Source organism: Dipodomys merriami, unplaced genomic scaffold (genome assembly GCF_024711535.1).
Source record: "Dipodomys merriami isolate MVZ:Mamm:240054 unplaced genomic scaffold, mDipMer1.0.p SCAF_143, whole genome shotgun sequence".
In the NCBI taxonomy this organism is placed as follows: domain Eukaryota; kingdom Metazoa; phylum Chordata; class Mammalia; order Rodentia; family Heteromyidae; genus Dipodomys; species Dipodomys merriami.
The window spans coordinates 724,785-744,065 of record NW_027202749.1 but is presented as its reverse complement, the minus strand read 5'-3'; the positions used below and the strand labels follow the sequence as shown (position 1 = coordinate 744,065).

The following is a 19,281-nucleotide window of genomic DNA, read 5'->3' as shown; positions in this document are numbered from 1 at the left end:
GGGTGATGATGGCTCTGGGGTGATGATGGCTCTGGGGTGATGGTGATGGCTCTGGGGTGATGATGGCTCTGGGGTGATGATGGCTCTGGGGTGATGATGATGGCTCTGGGGTGATGATGGCTCTGGGGTGATGATGGCTCTGGGGTGGTGATGATGGCTCTGGGGTGGTGATGATGGCCCTGGGGTGATGATGGCTCTGGGGTGATGATGGCTCTGGGGTGATGATGGCTCTAGGGTGATGATGATGGCTCTGGGGTGATGATGGCTCTGGGGTGATGATGATGGCTCTGGGGTGATGATGGCTCTGGGGTGATGATGGCTCTGGGGTGGTGATGATGGCTCTGGGGGTGATGATGGCTCTGGGGTGATGATGGCTCTGGGGTGGTGATGATGGCTCTGGGGTGGTGATGGCTCTGGGGTGGTGATGATGGCTCTGGGGTGATGATGGCTCTGGGGTGATGATGGCTCTGGGGTGGTGATGATGGCTCTGGGGTGGTGATGATGGCTCTGGGGTGATGATGATGGCTCTGGGGTGGTGATGATGGCTCTGGGGTGGTGATGATGGCTCTGGGGTGGTGGTGATGGCTAAGGAAGCAGATCTTACCTGGTGTCTTCAGCGTCGCTGGCCAGGCAGGTGGTGGCGGTAGCCCTGGTGCCCGCTTTGGGGCACACCGCCCCTGGGCAGCTGTGCAGGGAGGGGAACAGGTGCTGCTCACTGTCCTGTGAACAGAAAATCCCACTGGTGTCTGGTCGGCTGTCCCAGGCTCCCTGCACTGGTTCCTGACCTGCCCGGACCTGCTCCCTGCCTGGCCCTGGCTCTGGCTGCCCTTCCTAGGCTAACTCCATTTAGCTTTTCTTATGGCACCAAGCTGCCCATAGCTCCGGCCTTCCGGGCCCCAGGTCCCTGACTTGGTGCCCACAGCCTCCGTCTACCCTCACCCTGGCCTCCCTCTGGAGCCCCACTTCCCCACAGTCACCTTGAAATACCCGAAGAGCGGAGCGCAGGAGACACTGTGCTGTGTACAACCCACAATCCGCTCCCAGCTCTCCTCACAACCGCCGAGGCTTCCAGACCCACCCCAGTCCCCCAAATCTCCTAGACCCCAAACCCCATCTCACCCGCGTCTCCTCAGACTCCCACTACCGACATCTCATCAAACACACACACACAGAAGGCCCGGGATGGCAAGCCCCGCAGGCGGGCCGGGGGCCGTGGGGGGCAGGCGCCCGGAGGGGACTCCAGAGAGCTGCAGAGGGGCTGCTGCGCCCTGCGGCTGCCTGCAGGAGGCTGTGGGTGTGAATCCAGTGGTCAGCCCAGAAAGGGGTCCAGGGCAGCGTCCGGGAGGGGAGCGGGGGCAACGGCCCTGAGGTGGTCAGGGCCCTGGCTGCGGGCCTGTGGAGGGGAGGCTGAGGTGCGCAGGGCCAAGTCCTCGGCGATCGAGACACCAAGCCAGACAAAACAACACTGCACAGACAAGACTGGCGGAAATGGAAACCCCAGATCTCACTGAGAACAGGGCAAGCCTGAGATTTCCTGGGGGCGAGACCAAGGGAGGCTCTTGCTCTGGTTTTGTTTGCGGAGCTGGGATGGAGCCAGGGTCTTGGGTGTGAGGCATGCCCTGTACACATCAGCCCCCAGCCCAGCTCGCTCTTTTTATGGCATTATTATTATTTTCTGAGTCTCAAGATGCAGCTCTGGCTGGCCCTGGACATGTGGTCATCCTGCCTCTCCCCGGCCACCATGCCCAGCTCCAACCTTCTTTCAAGCCCGAGGAGCAATCAGTTGAACTGGGGTGGCCTCAGGCCCACGAGGACCGGCAGTCTTCTGACGTGGGGCAGCGGCTGCCCAGGGCGGCCCCGGCTCTGGCCACAGAGGCCCTGCAGGAAGCCCCCACGTGGAGGGCAGTGGAGCGGACAGCAGCGTCCTCGGTGTCCACAGCAGCTGGAGCCAGGGGGCCTAGTCCGGATGCCCTGTTCCACCAGACCTTCAGTGGCCCCCTGGGGAAGTGGCCTGCGGTGGGCTGGACTTCATTCCCTAAATCATGCCCCAAAGTCCCCCAGCTCAGTCCCTCAGCTGTGACGGCCTGTGGACGCCAGTCGCCAGAGAGGTGACCGGCACTGACCCCAAGGGGTGTCACGCCTTTAGTGAAGGCCAGGTAGCTGGGTACTAGGTCCATGTGACCGCGTGGAATATGGAGATTGCTGGCCACTGTGGGGTGGACAAGGGGCAAAGAAACCTGCTGCGGCTCAAACCACATGCCAGTCCCCAGTGAGCCTCTCTACCTGGTAACTGAGCTTCGGCATGAGGAGGGAGCACCAGCCCTGTGGTGGGGAGGAGGAAGAGTGGAGAGGGGCAGGGAAGAAGGGGATCGCTGGCTTGCAGACAGGGACCTGTGACATCGCCACATCTGACTTCATTCCTCCCAGCCAAAATGGGAATGCCAGCACTGCCCAGCCCAAAGAAAGCCCCAAGGGGGCACGCACACATGCACACATGCACGCCCAGGCACACACCTGCACGCACACACATGTGGGAGCACGCCCTGCCAGCCCTGGCCCAGGAGCAGCCCAGAGCCCCTGCAGGCACACTGCCACCGCGGCCGACCTCGCTGATGCCGTGGGTGTGGTCCCAGAGCAGGGCGGCAGCGAGCAGAGGAGAGGCCAGCATCGGCCAGAGGAGACAGCGCTGCGCCCGCCCCCCGCCCCGTGCAGCAGGGACTGGGGCTTCGGAGCCTCTGAACACTGCCAGGGCCACACTGCACCCTCAGCCAGGGATGGCTGCCACACGGACTCCACTCAGCACCTCAAGAGGCTGCCCCTGCTCTGCCCGTGGAGACTTGGGAGGCGCCTGGGACTCGGGGAACCAGGACCGGCCCTGCGGGGAGAGCGCGGAGAGCCGGGCTGGCTCACACCCCTCCGGGAGCAGATGGCCCCCAGCGCGGGGCTGATCCCCAGGGAGATGCCAGCCTCTGCTCCCAGATGCACAGATCTGAGCAGAGGGGGACTGAGGTGAGCCACAGGCTCAGAGGGGCCCAGTCACAACAACCCTTCCCAGGAGTGGACCGGAGCACCCTGGGGTCACCCAGCCTGCAGCCTTGCGTCACAGCCGTGAGAAACCCCTCGCGTGGGGGCAAAGGTCACTGCACACGGGCGCTCTGAAGGGCAGCATGGGTGGGGGCAGCAGTGGACCAGGGTCCAGCTCAGATCTCCAACACAGGTGAGGCGGCCCTGGGCGGGAGGCTTCCCTAGGAATCCCAGGCCTGGCCCCAGGCTCCACCAGCCCCAGGCCCTTGGGCAGGCCTGGGACTCCTGCAGCCTAGACTGGTGGGGGGAGGGAGGGGGAGGGACACGGGGAGGCCTTACCCCAGGCTACTGTCCCCCGAGGCCCAGCCCTCGGCTCCTCGGTGGTCTGTTGGGTGAGACCCCCCCCTTCTCTAGACCTGGCTGGGAGCTCTTGAGTTCATTACCGTCTACGCGTGATGTGATAAGCCCTCTGATGGCTGCATTAGGGGCAGGACGGCAGCTTATAAATTACAGGACATGTTCTCACGCGTCTGCCTCTCCCGGGCCTGCAAGAGAAGTTAATTATTTTTATGGGTCCAGGTAGGGCACGGGCCATCAGAATGCCCAGCCTGGTCCAAGCCGCAAGGACGCTGCCCTGCGCCCGCTCCTGCAGGGGGCGGTGCTGGCTCAGGCCGCCGGTGCCCACGGCCAGCCCCTCGCCCCCCTCCTCCCTCCCTCCCGCAGAAGCCCAGGTTAATAGGGACCCTGGTTTCCTATTACCCCTGCCCCGGAGCAGGGGGCCGGGCTCAGCCCTGAGTGGCCGCTGGGCCATCAGTAACCCTGAAGGATATTCAGCAATCTTTTTTTCCCCCAATTGCCCACCACAGCCTATATTACAAATACATAAATCATAATGTTTCAACAAAAGCAAAATTTAATTTTCTCCTTTCAGCCGTTATCTGGGCCGGGTGGTATATGGCAGGCTGCGCCCCGCTCATTTATTACACCGCTGAATGGATCATGGCAGCCCGGGCGAGTGCGGGGCTTTGTTGGCCTCTCGCGCGCCGGCGGCCGCACAGCCCAATCTCCCCACATCTGAAATAGACACACCAGCCTCTATTATTCCCTGCCAGAGCAGAATTAAATAGTTGCGTGCGCGTGCGCGTGCGTGCGCGCCGGGCGGGGGCCGCGCAGGGTGGGGAGCCGGGGCGGCTCCGTAGACCCATTTCACGGACGCGGGGCACTGCGGCCCGGGCCCGGCAGGGCCCAGGACCCCATGGCCAAGTTCCTGACCTGCGGGCTCGGTGGGGCCTGGGGCGGCCTGATTGATTGGGGGGCTCACAAGCCCCAGGACAGCGTGGTTGGGGGCAGTGGGGCCCGGAGGGCGAGGTCAGGGCCGGGAGGCCCCGGGACGGTGCCGCAGAGAGGCCTCAGGGCCTGTCTGGAGCTGAGGATGGAGTCCTCGGGCACTCATCACAGGGGTCCTCCCAGTCCCGCCTCTGACCCACCTTCCTCCCGCATGGCTTCCCAGGACACAGCTCCAGTGCTGGTCCGCCCGGCCCCGGTCCCGCCCCGAGCCCCGGCCCAGGCTCCGCCCCAACCCCAGCCCCCCCACCCGCCCCGGCCCCGCCCCAAACTCCCCTGAGCCGGGCCTAGGCCCCACCCCGAGCCCCCAAGCCCCGCCCCAGCCCCGCCCCCAGCCCCGCCCTGAGCCCGGCCTAGGCCCCACCCCGAGCCCGGCCTAGGCCCCACCCCGAGCCCCCCAGCCCCGCCCAAGCCCCGCCCCCAGCCCCGCCCCCAGCCCCACCCTGAGCCCGGCCTAGGCCCCACCCCGAGCCCCCAAGCCCCGCCCCAGCCCCGCCCCCAGCCCCACCCTGAGCCCGGCCTAGGCCCCACCCCGAGTCCCCAAGCCCCGCCCCAGCCCCGCCCCCAGCCCCACCCCGAGCCCGGCCTAGGCCCCGCCCCGAGCCCCCAAGCCCCGCCCAAGCCCAACCCCAGCCCCGCCCCCAGCCCCAGCCCCACCCTGAGCCCGGCCTAGGCCCCACCCCGAGCCCCCAAGCCCCGCCCCAGCCCCGCCCCCAACCCCAGCCCCACCCCGAGCCCGGCCTAGGCCCCACCCCGAGCCCCCCAGCCCCGCCCAAGCCCCGCCCCCAGCCCCGCCCCCAGCCTCACCCCGAGCCCGGCCTAGGCCCCGCCCCGAGCCCCCAAGCCCCGCCCAAGCCCCACCCCAGCCCCGCCCCCAGCCCCGCCCCCAGCCCCAGCCCCACCCTGAGCCCGGCCTAGGCCCCACCCCGAGCCCCCAAGCCCCGCCCCAGCCCCGCCCCCAGCCCCACCCTGAGCCCGGCCTAGGCCCCACCCCGAGCCCCCAAGCCCCCGCCCCAGCCCCGCCCCCAGCCCCACCCCGAGCCCGGCCTAGGCCCCGCCCCAAGCCCCCAAGCCCCGCCCAAGCCCAACCCCAGCCCCGCCCCCAGCCCCAGCCCCACCCTGAGCCCGGCCTAGGCCCCACCCCGAGCCCCCAAGCCCCGCCCCAGCCCCGCCCCCAGCCCCACCCTGAGCCCGGCCTAGGCCCCACCCCGAGTCCCCAAGCCCCGCCCCAGCCCCGCCCCCAGCCCCACCCCGAGCCCGGCCTAGGCCCCGCCCCAAGCCCCCAAGCCCCGCCCAAGCCCAACCCCAGCCCCGCCCCCAGCCCCACCCCGAGCCCGGCCTAGGCCCCACCCCGAGCCCGGCCTAGGCCCCGCCCCGAGCCCCCAAGCCCCGCCCAAGCCCCACCCCAGCCCCGCCCCCAGCCCCGCCCCCAGCCCCAGCCCCACCCTGAGCCCGGCCTAGGCCCCACCCCGAGCCCCCAAGCCCCGCCCCAGCCCCGCCCCCAGCCCCACCCCGAGCCCGGCCTAGGCCCCGCCCCAAGCCCCCAAGCCCCGCCCCAGCCCGGCCTAGGCCCCGCCCCCTGCCCCGGCCCCACCCCAAGCCCGGCCTAGGCCCCGCCCCTGCCCCGCCCCCTGCGGGCCTCCTGACTGCCATCCCCGCGAGTCGCAAGCCGGGACACCGTCCGCGCAGCCCCGATCCTTCCTGGTGCCCCGGGCCCCGACTCAGCGGTGGGCTCAGAGGCCACGAAGGGGCCCTGGCTGCCGCCTGAGCCCAGCCTCGTCTCACCACAGGAAAAGCTGCGGGCGCTGCGCTGCCCAGGCCGGGCGCCGTGCGGGCTCCGGGCTCCGGGCTCCGGGCTCCGGGCTCCGGGCTCGCGCGCCGCGCAGACTCCGGGCTCGGGCGCCGCGCAGAGTCCGGGCTTCGGCGCCGTGCGGGCTCCAGGCTCCGGGCTCCGGGCTCCAGGTTCGGGCGCCGCGCAGACTCCGGGCTCCGGGCTCCGGGCTCCAGGCTCCGGGCTCCGGGCTCCAGGCTCGGGCGCCGCGCAGACTCCGGGCTCCGGGCTCCGGGCTCCAGGCTCCGGGCTCCAGGCTACAGGCTACAGGCTACAGGCTCCGGGCTCCAGGCTCGGGCGCCGTGCAGGCTCCGGGCTCCGGGCTCCAGGCTCTGGGCTCCAGGCTCGGGCGCCGTGCAGGCTCCGGGCTCCGGGCTCCAGGCTCTGGGCTCCAGGCTCTGGGCTCCAGGCTCCAGGCTCCGGGCTCCAGGCTCCAGGCTCCGGGCTCCGGGCTCCAGGCTCCGGGCTCCAGGCTCCAGGCTCGGGCGCCGCGCAGACTCCGGGCTCCGGGCTCCAGGCTCCGGGCTCCAGGCTCCGGGCTCCAGGCTCGGGCGCCGCGCAGACTCCGGGCTCCGGGCTCCAGGCTCCGGGCTCCAGGCTCCGGGCTCCAGGCTCGGGCGCCGCGCAGGCTCCGGGCTCCGGGCTCCAGGCTCCAGGCTCGGGCGCCGCGCAGGCTCCGGGCTCCAGGCTCCAGGCTCGGGCGCCGCGCAGGCTCCGGGCTCCAGGCTCCGGGCTCCAGGCTCGGGCGCCGCGCAGACTCCGGGCTCCGGGCTCCAGGCTCCGGGCTCCAGGCTCCGGGCTCCAGGCTCGGGCGCCGCGCAGGCTCCGGGCTCCGGGCTCCAGGCTCCAGGCTCGGGCGCCGCGCAGGCTCCGGGCTCCAGGCTCCAGGCTCGGGCGCCGCGCAGACTCCGGGCTCCGGGCTCCGGGATCCAGGCTCCAGGCTCCAGGCTCGGGCGCCGCGCAGACTCCGGGCTCCGGGCTCCAGGCTCCAGGCTCGGGCGCCGCGCAGACTCCGGGCTCGGGCGCCGTGCGGGCTCCAGCACCACATGGGTGCGCACAGGCCCCGCCGCCGGCTGCGCTGGCCGCTCCCTGGCCCGGCTGCGCCTCGGGGCCGAGGCGCTGTGTGCGGCCCGGACTCACCCGCTCCGGACAGGCAGGCAGGGCCGCGAGCCGGGCCGCCAGGGCACCGACGAGCCCGCGCCCTCAGCCCCGGAGCACGGGGAGCGCGGACAGACAGCGCGTGGACCTGACAGCGCCGGGAACGCAGCAAGAAGGCCGAGGGCCAGACCATGGACAGTGCGCAGGGCGAGACCTCAGTCCCCGAGAAAACGGACATGGGCGCCTGGGGCACCATGAGCACACCAAGTCCAGTGCGCTAAAAGGCAGATGTCCTGATAGGACTGAAACGTTAAGGCCAATTACAGGCTACTGTGAGACCACACCTTAAATGCAAAGACACACACAAAGGTAAAGCCGGGCTGAGACAGGTGGAGCGCTGCATTAACACCCAGCGGGGCAGGCTGGAAAAGAGAGGCCGCTACCTCCCCAGGACACACAGGAAAGGAGCACCCAACACTCACTCAGCCAATAACAAACCCGCAAAATTCATACAATAACACCTAAAAACTGGCAAGGAAACCCAAATCCACAACTGGAGATTTCACATCTCACATTCCCCTCTGTCTGTCCCTCCCTCCCCCTCCCTCCCTCCCTCCCTCCCTCCCTCTCTCTCTCTCTCTCTCCCCCCCCTCCCTCTCTCTCTCTCTCTCCCCCTCCCTCTCTCTTTCTCTCTCTCTCCCCCTCCCTCCCTCCCTCCCTCTCTCTCTCTCCCCCTCCCTCCCTCCCTCCCTCCCTCCCTCTCTCTCTCTCTCCCTCCCTCCCTCTCTCCCTCCCTCTCTCCCTCTCCCTCTCTCTCTCTCTCTCCCTCTCTCTCTCTCCCTCCCTCTCTCCCTCCCTCTCTCCCCCTCCCTCCCTCCCTCCCTCCCTCTCTCTCTCTCTCTCTCTCTCTCTCTCTCTCTCTCTCTCTCTCTCTCTCTCTCTCTCCTGCGGGAGATGTTGGCCAATGTGACCACCAGCTGCTCTTTTCAAGTATGCAAGGAATACTGGGCCATCAAATAAGTCTCAAGGAGGGCACTGGTGGCTCACGCCTGAAATCATAGCTACTCAGAAGGTCTAGAAAATCAAGCATTGCAGTTCAAAGACAGCTTAGGCAGAAATGTCTCCAAGACTCTTTTTCCAAAATAACCAACAAAAAGCAGAGCTAGAAGCCTCATTTAAGTGATAGAGCACCATATGAGCAATCCAAGTCAAAGAGATGAGAGGCTTTGAGTTTAAACCCCAATACTAAAAAAGTCCAAACACACAAAAATGTGCAAATCATGTAGTAAATAACACACATGGAACTAAACTAGAAATCAATAGCAGAAAGATACCTGGAATCCTAAATATTTAACATGCCTCTAATAATGCCTGGGTCCCAGGAGGAAATTGAAAGGCAGCATTTTGAACTGAATGAAGGTGAAAATATAACATCAAAAACTGTTGGATGAAAATAAGCATATACTGGGCTGGGAAGGTGGCTCAGTGGTAGAGCGCTTGCCTTGCATGCCTGAGGCCCTGAGTTTGATTCCTCAGCACCACATAAGCAAAAAGAAAGAAGCTGGAAGTGGCGCTGTGGCTCAAGTGGTAGAGCGCTAGCCTTGAGCTGAAGAGCTGAGGGACAGCGCCCAAGCCCAGAGTTCAGGCCCCACGACCGGACCCAAAAAAAAAAATAAGCATATACTACTTAGAGGGAAATGTATAGCATTAAACATCTATGTGAGAAAAATAAATAAGCCGAGCATGGCAGTGCACAGCTATAATCTCAGCTCTCAGGGGTGAGGTTGGAGGTTCACGAGTTATAACCAGCTTGGGATACATAGCAAGACCGTATCGCAAAAGCAAAACACAACAAAAATAAATGAGTACGAAAAAATAAAATAAAACTCAAACAGAAAAAAACCAACAACAATAAACATCAACGTGGAAATTAATCAACCAGAACTCAGGAAAACTGAGAAGACGGAAAGGCTGACAGTCCAGATCAGACAGGTGTCAACGCCGAAGGTCGCTAACGCCGAAGGTCGCCAACGGCCAGTGTCAGGACTCGGGAGAGGTGGCTCAGTCCTCCAGACACTGAGAGGATGAGGGAAGGAAGCTGCTGGCTTTTTATGCCGACAAATCCAACAACTTAGATGAACGAGACAGAGACAGACAAGTTTCTCAGTGATACAAACTATCAAAACTCATTCAAGAAGAAATAAAAATAATGAACAGTTCGATAACTATTAATGATCAAATTTGTACTAGACACTTTCCCAAAGCCAACTGGACTTTAAATTGAATCATTCCAAGTAGTTGTACAAAGTCAGAATGTGGGAACAAACCATCTTGGTCATGGCCAACAGGCTTTCTAAAGGAGCAGGCTGCAGGCTGGCGCCCGCCTGTAACCAGGCGAGACGTGAGCACTGCGCTCCAAGACAGCCCGGGCAAGAAAGGCAGTGCGGTTCCTTTTCATGTGAGTTGTGGGTGGAGGGGAGGTCATGGGGCTTGAACTCGGGGCCTGGCGCCGTCCCTGAGTTCTTCCAGCAAGGCTAGCACTTTACCACTTTGAGCCACAGCACCACTTCTGGTTTTCTAGTGGTTAATTGGAGATAAGAGTCTCATGGTTGGGGCTGGGAAGGTGGCTCAGTGGTAGAGCGCTTGCCTTGCATGCAAGAGGCCCTGAGTTCGATTCCTCAGCACCACATAAGCAGAAAAAGCCAGAAGTGGTGCTGTGGCTCAAATGGTAGAGTGCTCACCTTGAGCTGAAGAACTGAGGGACAGCGCCCAGGCCCAGAGTTCAAGCCCACAACCAGAAAAAAAAAAAGTGTATCATAGTCTTTCTTACCCAGGATGGCCTTGAACCATGATCCTAAGATCTCAGCCTCCTGAGTAGCTGGGATTATAGGCGTGAGCCACTGATGCCCAGTTCTGTGAGATTCTTATCTCCAATTAACCACTAAAAATTCAGAAGCGGCACTGTGGCTCAAGTGGCAGAGTGCTCACCTTGAACAAAAGAGCTCAGGGACAGCTCCCAGGCCCTGAGTTCAAGCCCCAGGACCAAAAAGAAATCACAAGCCAGGTGCCAGTGGCTTGCATCTGTAATTCTAGCTACCAGGAGGCTGAGACCTGGAGGACTGAGGTTCAAAGCCAGCCCGGGTGGAAAAGTCTGTGAGATTCAATATTCAATTAACCAGCAAAAGTTCCAGGCTGGAAGCGTGGCTCAGGTGGGAGAGCACCAGCTGTGAGCGTGCGAGCAATCCTGCCCTAGCTTCGAGCCGCGCTGCCAGTGCCGGAGAGGCATATGTCACGATCAGGCGGAGTTCAAGGGAGGCAAAACTGATTCACCATTTAAAAACCAATGGAATTCACCAGCTAGCCGGCAAACATAGCCTACTTAAATCATTTGAAGCCGGGCGCTGGTGGCTCACGCCTGTAATCCTAGCTACTCAGGAGGCTGAGATCTGAGGATCGCGGTTCAAAGCCAGCCCGGGCAGGAGAGACCATGAGACTCCTATCTCCAATAAACCACCAGAAAACCGGAAGTGGCGCTGTTGCTCAAGTGGTAGAGCGCTAGCCTTGAGCTGAAGAGCTGAGGGACAGTGCCCAGGCCCAGAGTTCAAGCCCCACGACCGACAAAAAAAAAAAAAAAAAAAAAAATCATTTGAAAACATCCAACCATTGTTCTAGCAACAAACTTTCCAGCCAGGAGTGATGCTGCATACCTACAATCCCAGCCACTCCAAAGGCAGAGGTAGGAGGATCTCAGGTGAGGGACAACCTATTTCCATGACAAAATAAAGACAAAAGGGTTTGGACCCGTCAAGTGGCAGAGCACCTGCTTAGCAGCCTGAACCCCGGGGCCCCCCGGAATCCTTCCAGCCAGGCGGAGGGTGGAGGACTCTCGGTAATCCGGGGAGATTCTACTCCTGGGAAGGTGGCAGGACCCTTACCAAAAGAAAAAATAAAGTTAGAATTAAATTTTTCATTCCTAGAGAACTTCTTGTGGCTCATGTAACAAAATAAAATTCTACGTGGAATAGTATGAAAGATCATATAGAAGAAACTGCAGAACACAGCGAAAGCACAGGCCTGGGCACGTGCTGTGGCACCCCTTCCCAGAAGGTGAGAGGCCCGCGTTAAAAAGTAATCCCCTGAAACAATCCTTCTGAGGGGACAGCGCTTGGTAAGACCCACGCGCCTGGCCGTGTAACTGTAACCCTTCTGTGCGGTATTTTCACAATAAAAAAATAAAAAAGTAATAATCATCCGTCTGAAAAATAGGGCTGGAAGAGAACTTCCCCAACTTGGTAAAAGCACGTCTGAGAAAGCTGCAGCTAACGCCATGTTTAATAACAAAGAATATAAGCCTTCTCCTAAGATTAGAAAAAGGCGAAGATGTCTCTTCTCCACCTTTCCGTTCAGTATTCTAGAGTATGATAGCCGGTTCATCAAAGCCGAAGTTAAAAAGCACCAAAATTATAAAGGAAGAACTAAAGCTTTATTGGTAGCATAATACTATGCTACTAATTCCGTGGCCACTGTAAGAATGGCTGCTCAGACAGGTGCATTCTACCCAGCAGTCTCCAGAATGGGTGAAAATGGGTGGCCCGACTGACACCAGCAGCTTCATCCGGGCCGGGGCCGTGTCCCCTGAGCGTTGCTTTGAATCACACGGAGTTCTCAGGGCTGTGACCGAGAACCCAAAACATCTTGAGGTGGTAAACATGGGTACCAGGTTCAGTTCCCAGAAACACATGCACACACGCACACACAGGTGGACACGTGCCCAAACACATCCACACACAAGCAACACACAGGGAAGTTCTTCAAGTGAGAGAACTGATAGCACACACACAAACACTCAAGCCCTCTAAAACCAGGAGAGCTCATGAGTGCCAGGAAGCCTCGCCAGCCCCGGGGGGATGGGGCCGTGAGGAGCTGTGTCGGAAAGGACGTTCTGCAAATGTTTACATCCATAGTCTCCGGTCTTGGCCATGGGGACAGGCCGGAGCGTGCTGCTGCTGGAGCGGGTGGCAGTCTGCTCAGCTCAGGCGGAGACGGGACGCAGAGAGAGAGAGGCGGGGCCGGCCCCGGTGAACCCTTCAAGATGGCGCTCCTGTGAGCGGCTCCCCACCCCGCAGCCTGGGAGCAGCCCCTCCCGCCCCACACGAGCACTCAACACACCAGCCTGCGGACATTTCCTGTTCCAACCCGAACAGCCCGCTCCCGGGCCCCAGCGCTCTCCCCCTCAGAATGTAAAATGCATTTGTGCAGCTCTGAGGACCCCTGAAGTTGTGACCGCTCGGGCGCAATTCAAAAGCCTAAGCTCCACGCCCCTCAGACAAATTCTTAGCTGTGCATTCTTGTAAATTAGAAAAGCAAGCTACATCCCTCAGACGTACAGTGGCCCAGAGTCAAGAGCTCGAAAAGGAAGAGCAAGGAGGGACCACAGCAAAGCCAGATCACAGCCGGAGAGCCGCTCCTGAACCCCGCTGGCGGTGCACGCCCTGAGGCTCCTGGCGGTGGGGTGGCGGCCTGGCTGCCCACGGCCTCGGGCCCTCTCCTGGGCTGACCCATCCGGTGCGTGGCCCTGCTGATGGCAGACGGCCCGTGTTCCTGGCGTCCACAGGTCCAGGCACAGCTGCGGTCCACCGCCCGCGTTAGCATGACTCCTGACCCCAGACCTGCTCTGAAAGGCCGGGGGAGCCTCCATCACCCCACAACCTTGCCCTCTGCATCACGGGAGGACGCCAGCGTCTTCCCCCAGCCCAGGCCGAGGTCAGCCAGCTCTGCGCTGCCGGAGCTCCTCACAGTGGAGGAGTCTCTGGAACCTTCCAGGCACCCCTAGTGAACACGGAGCCTTGGATCCACTCCCTGCTCAAGAGCCAGTCTTGCGGGAGTTTACCCTTCCATGCCCTGAGCTACGATGGATGGGGAGGTCCCAGGCCGGAGATGCCTTCAAGGCCCCTCGCCGTGTCTGCAGTGCAAACTGGCATGGCTTTTTAAAAAGAAGAGCACTGATCTCTTCAGAAACTGCCTTCCACAGCTCTAACGTGATTCAGGCTTTTCTGACCAAATGCAAGATTTCCAAACCTTTCCATCTGCCCTCTGCTGCCGGTTTTTACTGTTAACCTGCCGGCAAGGACCGCGCTGGAGTATGGAACGACCTTGAAAGTTCCTCTCAGGCCGTCCTGAAATCTCAGCTTACCGCAAAGTCTCAGTGTGTGCCGGGAGTGGGGTGGGGGGGGTGGGGTGGGGGGGTGGGGTGGGGTAGGGGGGGTGGGGGGGTGGGGGGGTGGAGGGGGTGGGGGGGTGGGAGGGGTGGGGTGGGGGGGGGGTTATTGCTGTGTGTGCCCTGTGCTCTGCTGGCCTCCGAGAGCAGAGGAGAAGGCTCCCGAGAGCCTTCCTGTGGGCACACAGGTGCCCACCGTGGGGGAGCACCACCCCACTGTGGGGGAGCACCACCCCGCCTGGGGGAGCACCACCCCGCCTGGGGGAGCACCACCCCGCCTGGGGGAGCACCACCCCGCCTGGGGGAGCACCACCCCGCCTGGGGGAGCACCACCCCGCCTGGGGAAGCACCACCCTGCGGGACACAAGCTGAGTGCGCCCAAGAAGATGTCTCCTTCCCTCCTGGACACATGTGGGGGGGCAGGCCCCCAGCCCCTGAGCTCACGACACCCCCAAATACCTCAGCCGACGTGACGGTAGGGCCCGCTGTGGGGCAGCCACAGGCGCAGTCTGCCAGGGCCACTCGGGGGCCCAGGCCGGGCGGGTGGTCCGGGCAGAGCTGGGCCCGGCGCAGATGGCCGCAGGAAACAAAGGCCGCAGGAGCTGGTGGGGGAGGGGCGCGACGCCAGGGAAGCCGCGTGCCGCCCGCACTTCTAATTTGTGACTAATTCGTGCACAATGAGGTTGCAATTTTCTAATTGTGATTGCCATTTTAATTTTACTCATGGCTGTGCAACCAACAATGTATAGTCTAGTAATTAAAATTAATTGTACCTTCACCTGCGTGTTTCTAGTGGCTGCTAAATTCAGTCTGTAAGCTCAATGACTTTGCTCCCCGGAAGATGCCAAGTTCCTTTTCCCACTCTGCCTCGCTCCGGGGCGCTGAGGGCCTCACCCCGCCCCGCCGGCCCTCAGGGCCCCCGCGGACACGTTCATCACTTCGCCAGCCAGTTACCAGGTTCCCAGATTGTCCTCGGAGAGTTCGTCGATAATCTTGGAACACACACACACACACACACACACACACACACACACACACACACACACACACACACACACACACACACACACACACACACGGCTTTCTCCGTCCAATCAAGCCTGTGGCTGGCGCTTCCTGCGGCCGCCACGCCGCCAGCCCGGCGTCCCGGAGGTCTTCGGAGCAGGGGTGGAGGTCATGCAAAGCCCGGGAGCCGAGGCCTTAGCCTTGGGCACAAACACAGAGCCCGCCAAGGGGTCCCTGGGGAAGGCCCCGCCACCGCAGGGCCAGGGGATTTGGGGGCCATTGGGGGCTGCAGGCACTCTGGGACTCCATGCCAGCCATAATAGGCCGGATCCGCCATTCCCCTAGGGGAGCGAGAGGTAAGGAGGCTGGGGCTGTGACCCAGCCAGGGCAGAGTCCCGCTGGGTCAGGCCTGGGGTGGACAGGGTCCCGCCGGGCCAGGCTCGAGGTGGACAGGGTGCTGGTGGGGCGGTGTGGAGGCGGGCCGGGGCGCTGGCTCTGAGGTGCCGGGGCTCCTCCATGGAGCGGATGCCCTCCAGTCCCCGTGAGCCTCTCCAGCGCTCAGGCAGCACCTGGGTCAGGCTGCGGGAACCTTTGGCAGCACCCGGCCGCCTGGGATGGTGCTGGCCCACAAAGAGAAAATGTCTGGTGTTCCGAACCACCCCACGCAGCTGGTCCACAGGCCCCCACGCGGCCGACCGGTCACAGACGCCCACGCAGCCAGTCCACAGGCCCCCACGTGGCCGGTCCACAGGCCCCCACGCGGCCAGTCGCAGGCCCCCACGTGGCTGGTCACAGGCCCCCACGCGGCTGGTCACAGGCTCCCACGCAGCCGGTCACAGACGCCCACGCGGCCAGTCGCAGGCCCCCACAGGCCCCCACGCGGCCAGTCGCAGGCCCCCACGTGGCTGGTCACAGGCCCCCACGTGGCTAGTCGCAGGCCCCCACGTGGCTGGTCACAGGCCCCCACGTGGCTGGGCACAGGCCCCCACGCGGCTGGTCACAGGCCCCCACGTGCCTGGGCACAGGCCCCCACGCGGCTGGTCACAGGCCCCCACGTGGCTGGTCACAGGCCCCCACGCAGCCGGTCCACAGGCCCCCACGCGGCCAACCGGTCACAGACGCCCACGCGGCCAGTCCACAGGCCCCCACGCGGCCAGTCGCAGGCCCCCACGTGGCTGGTCGCAGGCCCCCACGCGGCTGGTCGCAGGCCCCCACGTGGCTGGTCGCAGGCCCCCAAACGGCTGGTCACAGGCCCCACGTGGCTGGTCACAGACGCCCATGCGGCCAGTCGCAGGCCCCCACGTGGCTGGTCACAGGCCCCCACAGGCCTCCACGTGGCTGGTCACAGGCCCCCACGTGGCTGGTCGCAGGCCCCCACAGGCCTCCACGTGGCTGGTCACAGGCCCCCACGTGGCTGGTCACAGGCCCCCACAGGCCTCCACGTGGCTGGTCACAGGCCCCCACGTGGCTGGTCGCAGGCCCCCACGTGGCTGGTCACAGGCCCCCACGTGGCTGGTCACAGGCCCCCACGTGGCTGGTCGCAGGCCCCCACGTGGCTGGTCGCAGGCCCCCACAGTCCCCCACGTGGCTGGTCACAGGCCCCCACGTGGCTGGTCGCAGGCCCCCACGTGGCTGGTCACAGGCCCCCACGTGGCTGGTCGCAGGCCCCCACGTGGCTGGTCACAGGCCCCCACGTGGCTGGTCGCAGGCCCCCACGTGGCTGGTCACAGGCCCCCACGTGGCTGGTCACAGGCCCCCACGTGGCTGGTCACAGGCCCCCCCACAGGCCCCCACGCGGCTGGTCACAGGCCCCCACGTGGCTGGTCGCAGGCCCCACACGGGCGTCCACGTCGGGCCGTGGGCTGGCTGGTGAAGATGCTGAGGCGAGGCCGCAGGAGAGGCAGGGGAGGAGGGCGGAGCCGTGGGAGGCGCTGGCTCTGAGCAGGCTCTGAGCCCTTCCTGAGTGGAAGGCTTCCACGGAATGAGCAAGGAGATCCCATTTTGCTGTTGCCTCTTCTCCGAGTCTGCCTCTGACACGGCCCGGGAAACCCACTGATGCGCCTTCCTTCTCGCTGGGAGAGCCTGGCTCTTGATTACCTCAGGACGGGCCTCTGTACCTCCCTGGGGAGCCTGAGGAAGGTCTGCTTGTCCACTTGTCCCTCCGTCCATCCACTCGCCAACCCACGCACCCATCCATCCATCCATCCACGCATCTGCCTACCAGCCACCCCATGCCCACCGGCACCTGCACACCCACGCATCCATGCAATACCCATCCAGCTATCCACCTGCATCCATGCGGATGCCCATCCAGCTATCCACCTGCATCCATGCAATACCCATCCAGCTATCCACCTGCATCCATGCGGATGCCCATCCAGCTATCCACCCGCATCCATGCAATACCATCCAGCTATCCACCCGCATCCATGCAATACCATCCAGCTATCCACCGCATCCATGCAATACCATCCAGCTATCCACCCACATCCATGCAATACCATCCAGCTATCCACCCGCATCCATGCAATACCATCCAGCTATCCACCCACATCCATGCAATACCATCCAGCTATCCACCCGCATCCATGCAATACCATCCAGCTATCCACCCGCATCCATGCAATACCCATCCAGCTATCCACCCGCATCCATGCAATACCCATCCAGCTATCCACCCGCATCCATGCAATACCATCCAGCTATCCACCCGCATCCATGCGGATGCCCATCCAGCTATCCACCCGCATCCATGCAATACCCATCCAGCTATCCACCTACATCCATGCAATACCATCCAGCTATCCACTGCATCCATGCGGATGCCCATCCAGCTATCCACCCGCATCCATGCAATACCATCCAGCTATCCACCCGCATCCATGCGGATGCCCATCCAGCTATCCACCCGCATCCATGCAATACCCATCCAGCTATCCACCGCATCCATGCAATACCATCCAGCTATCCACCCACATCCATGCAATACCATCCAGCTATCCACCCACATCTGTCTGTCACCCATCTCGGCATGTATCCACCACCCAACTCTCCATTCATCCATTCATGCTTACCCTTCATCCATCATCCACCATCCACACATCTCCATCTCTTCCTCCTTCTACACAGCCATTTCCCACCCATCCATGCACCCATCCATCACCCATCCACTCAGAAACTCAGCCACCCATCCACCCTGCATCCATCCATCATCCATCCACCTAGTCACAGGAAGCACATGCTGGGTGCTGTCACAGGAGCGGCCTGAGCCCAAACAGGGAGCAGGGTGGCAGGTTCCCAGCACCCCCACGCCTCCACGTCCTCAGGCAAGGTTGTCAGGTGAGAAGGGAAGTAAGAAAATTAGTTCCCAACAGGTAAACTGTCTTGCCAACATGCGTGAGGGTGTTACCATCACGCTGTGAGCGTGTTCCATCACGCTGTGAGCGTGTTACCATCACGCTGTGAGGGTGTTACCATCACGCTGTGAGGGTGTTCCAACACGCTGTGAGGGTGTTACCAACACGCTGTGAGGGTGTTACCATCACGCTGTGAGGGTGTTACCATCACGCTGTGAGGGTGTTCCAACACGCTGTGAGGGTGTTACCAACACGCTGTGAGGGTGTTACCAACATGCTGTGAGGGTGTTACCAACACGCTGTGAGGGTGTTCCATCACGCTGTGAGGGTGTTCCATCACGCTGTGAGGGTGTTCCCAACACGCTGTGAGGGTGTTACCAACAGGCTGTGAGCGTGTTCCATCACGCTGTGAGGGTGTTCCATCACGCTGTGAGGGTGTTACCAACACGCTGTGAGGGTGTTACCAACACGCTGTGAGGGTGTTACCAACACGCTGTGAGGGTGTACCATCACGCTGTGAGGGTGTTCCATCACGCTGTGAGGGTGTTACCATCACGCTGTGAGGGTGTTACCAACACGCTGTGAGGGTGTTATCAACACGCTGTGAGGGTGTTACAGACACGCTGTGAGGGTGTTCCATCACGCTGTGAGGGTGTTCCATCACGCTGTGAGGGTGTTACCATCACGCTGTGAGGGTGTTACCAACACGCTGTGAGGGTGTTCCATCACGCTGTAGGGTGTTCCATCACGCTGTGAGGGTGTTCCAACACGCTGTGAGGGTGTTACCATCACGCTGTGAGGGTGTTACAGACACGCTGTGAGGGTGTTACCATCACGCTGTGAGGGTGTTACCATCACGCTGTGAACGTGTTCCATCACGCTGTGAGGGTGTTCCATCACGCTGTGAGGGTGTTCCAACACGCTGTGAGGGTGTTCCATCACGCTGTGAGGGTGTTACCAACACGCTGTGAGGGTGTTCCAACACGCTGTGAGGGTGTTCCAACACGCTGTGAGGGTGTTACCATCACGCTGTGAGGGTGTTACAGACACGCTGTGAGGGTGTTCCAACATGCTGTGAGGGTGTTACCAACACGCTGTGAGCGTGTTCCATCACGCTGTGAGCGTGTTCCATCACGCTGTGAGGGTGTTCCATCATGCTGTGAGGGTGTTGCCAATGCACTGTGACAGTGTTGTGCAAGGACAGGTTCTCAGCAGAGGGGGGATGCTAGAACAACAGTTTGAGGAGAGGAGAGGTGGGAGGGGCTGGTGTGGAGAAGCCGCCAGGAGCCGGGTGACCAGAGGGTGCCGTGGGTGCCAGTCCTGAACCTGATCTCCAGCCATTGGTCGATGCCTTTGGAGGCGGGACCTTGGGGAGGTGCTCGGGGTTACCTGAGGTCAGGAGGGTG

The 19,281-nt window shown here is 62.5% G+C and overlaps 1 non-coding gene across 1 annotated transcript; it reads left to right on the top strand.

The window, feature by feature from the left end:
- Nucleotides 1-9,919: 9,919 nt before the first annotated feature.
- On the top strand, nucleotides 9,920-9,984 carry Trnaa-ugc (transfer RNA alanine (anticodon UGC)). Its single transcript has one exon. It is a non-coding gene; the product is annotated as a tRNA-Ala (tRNA).
- Nucleotides 9,985-19,281: the final 9,297 nt, after the last annotated feature.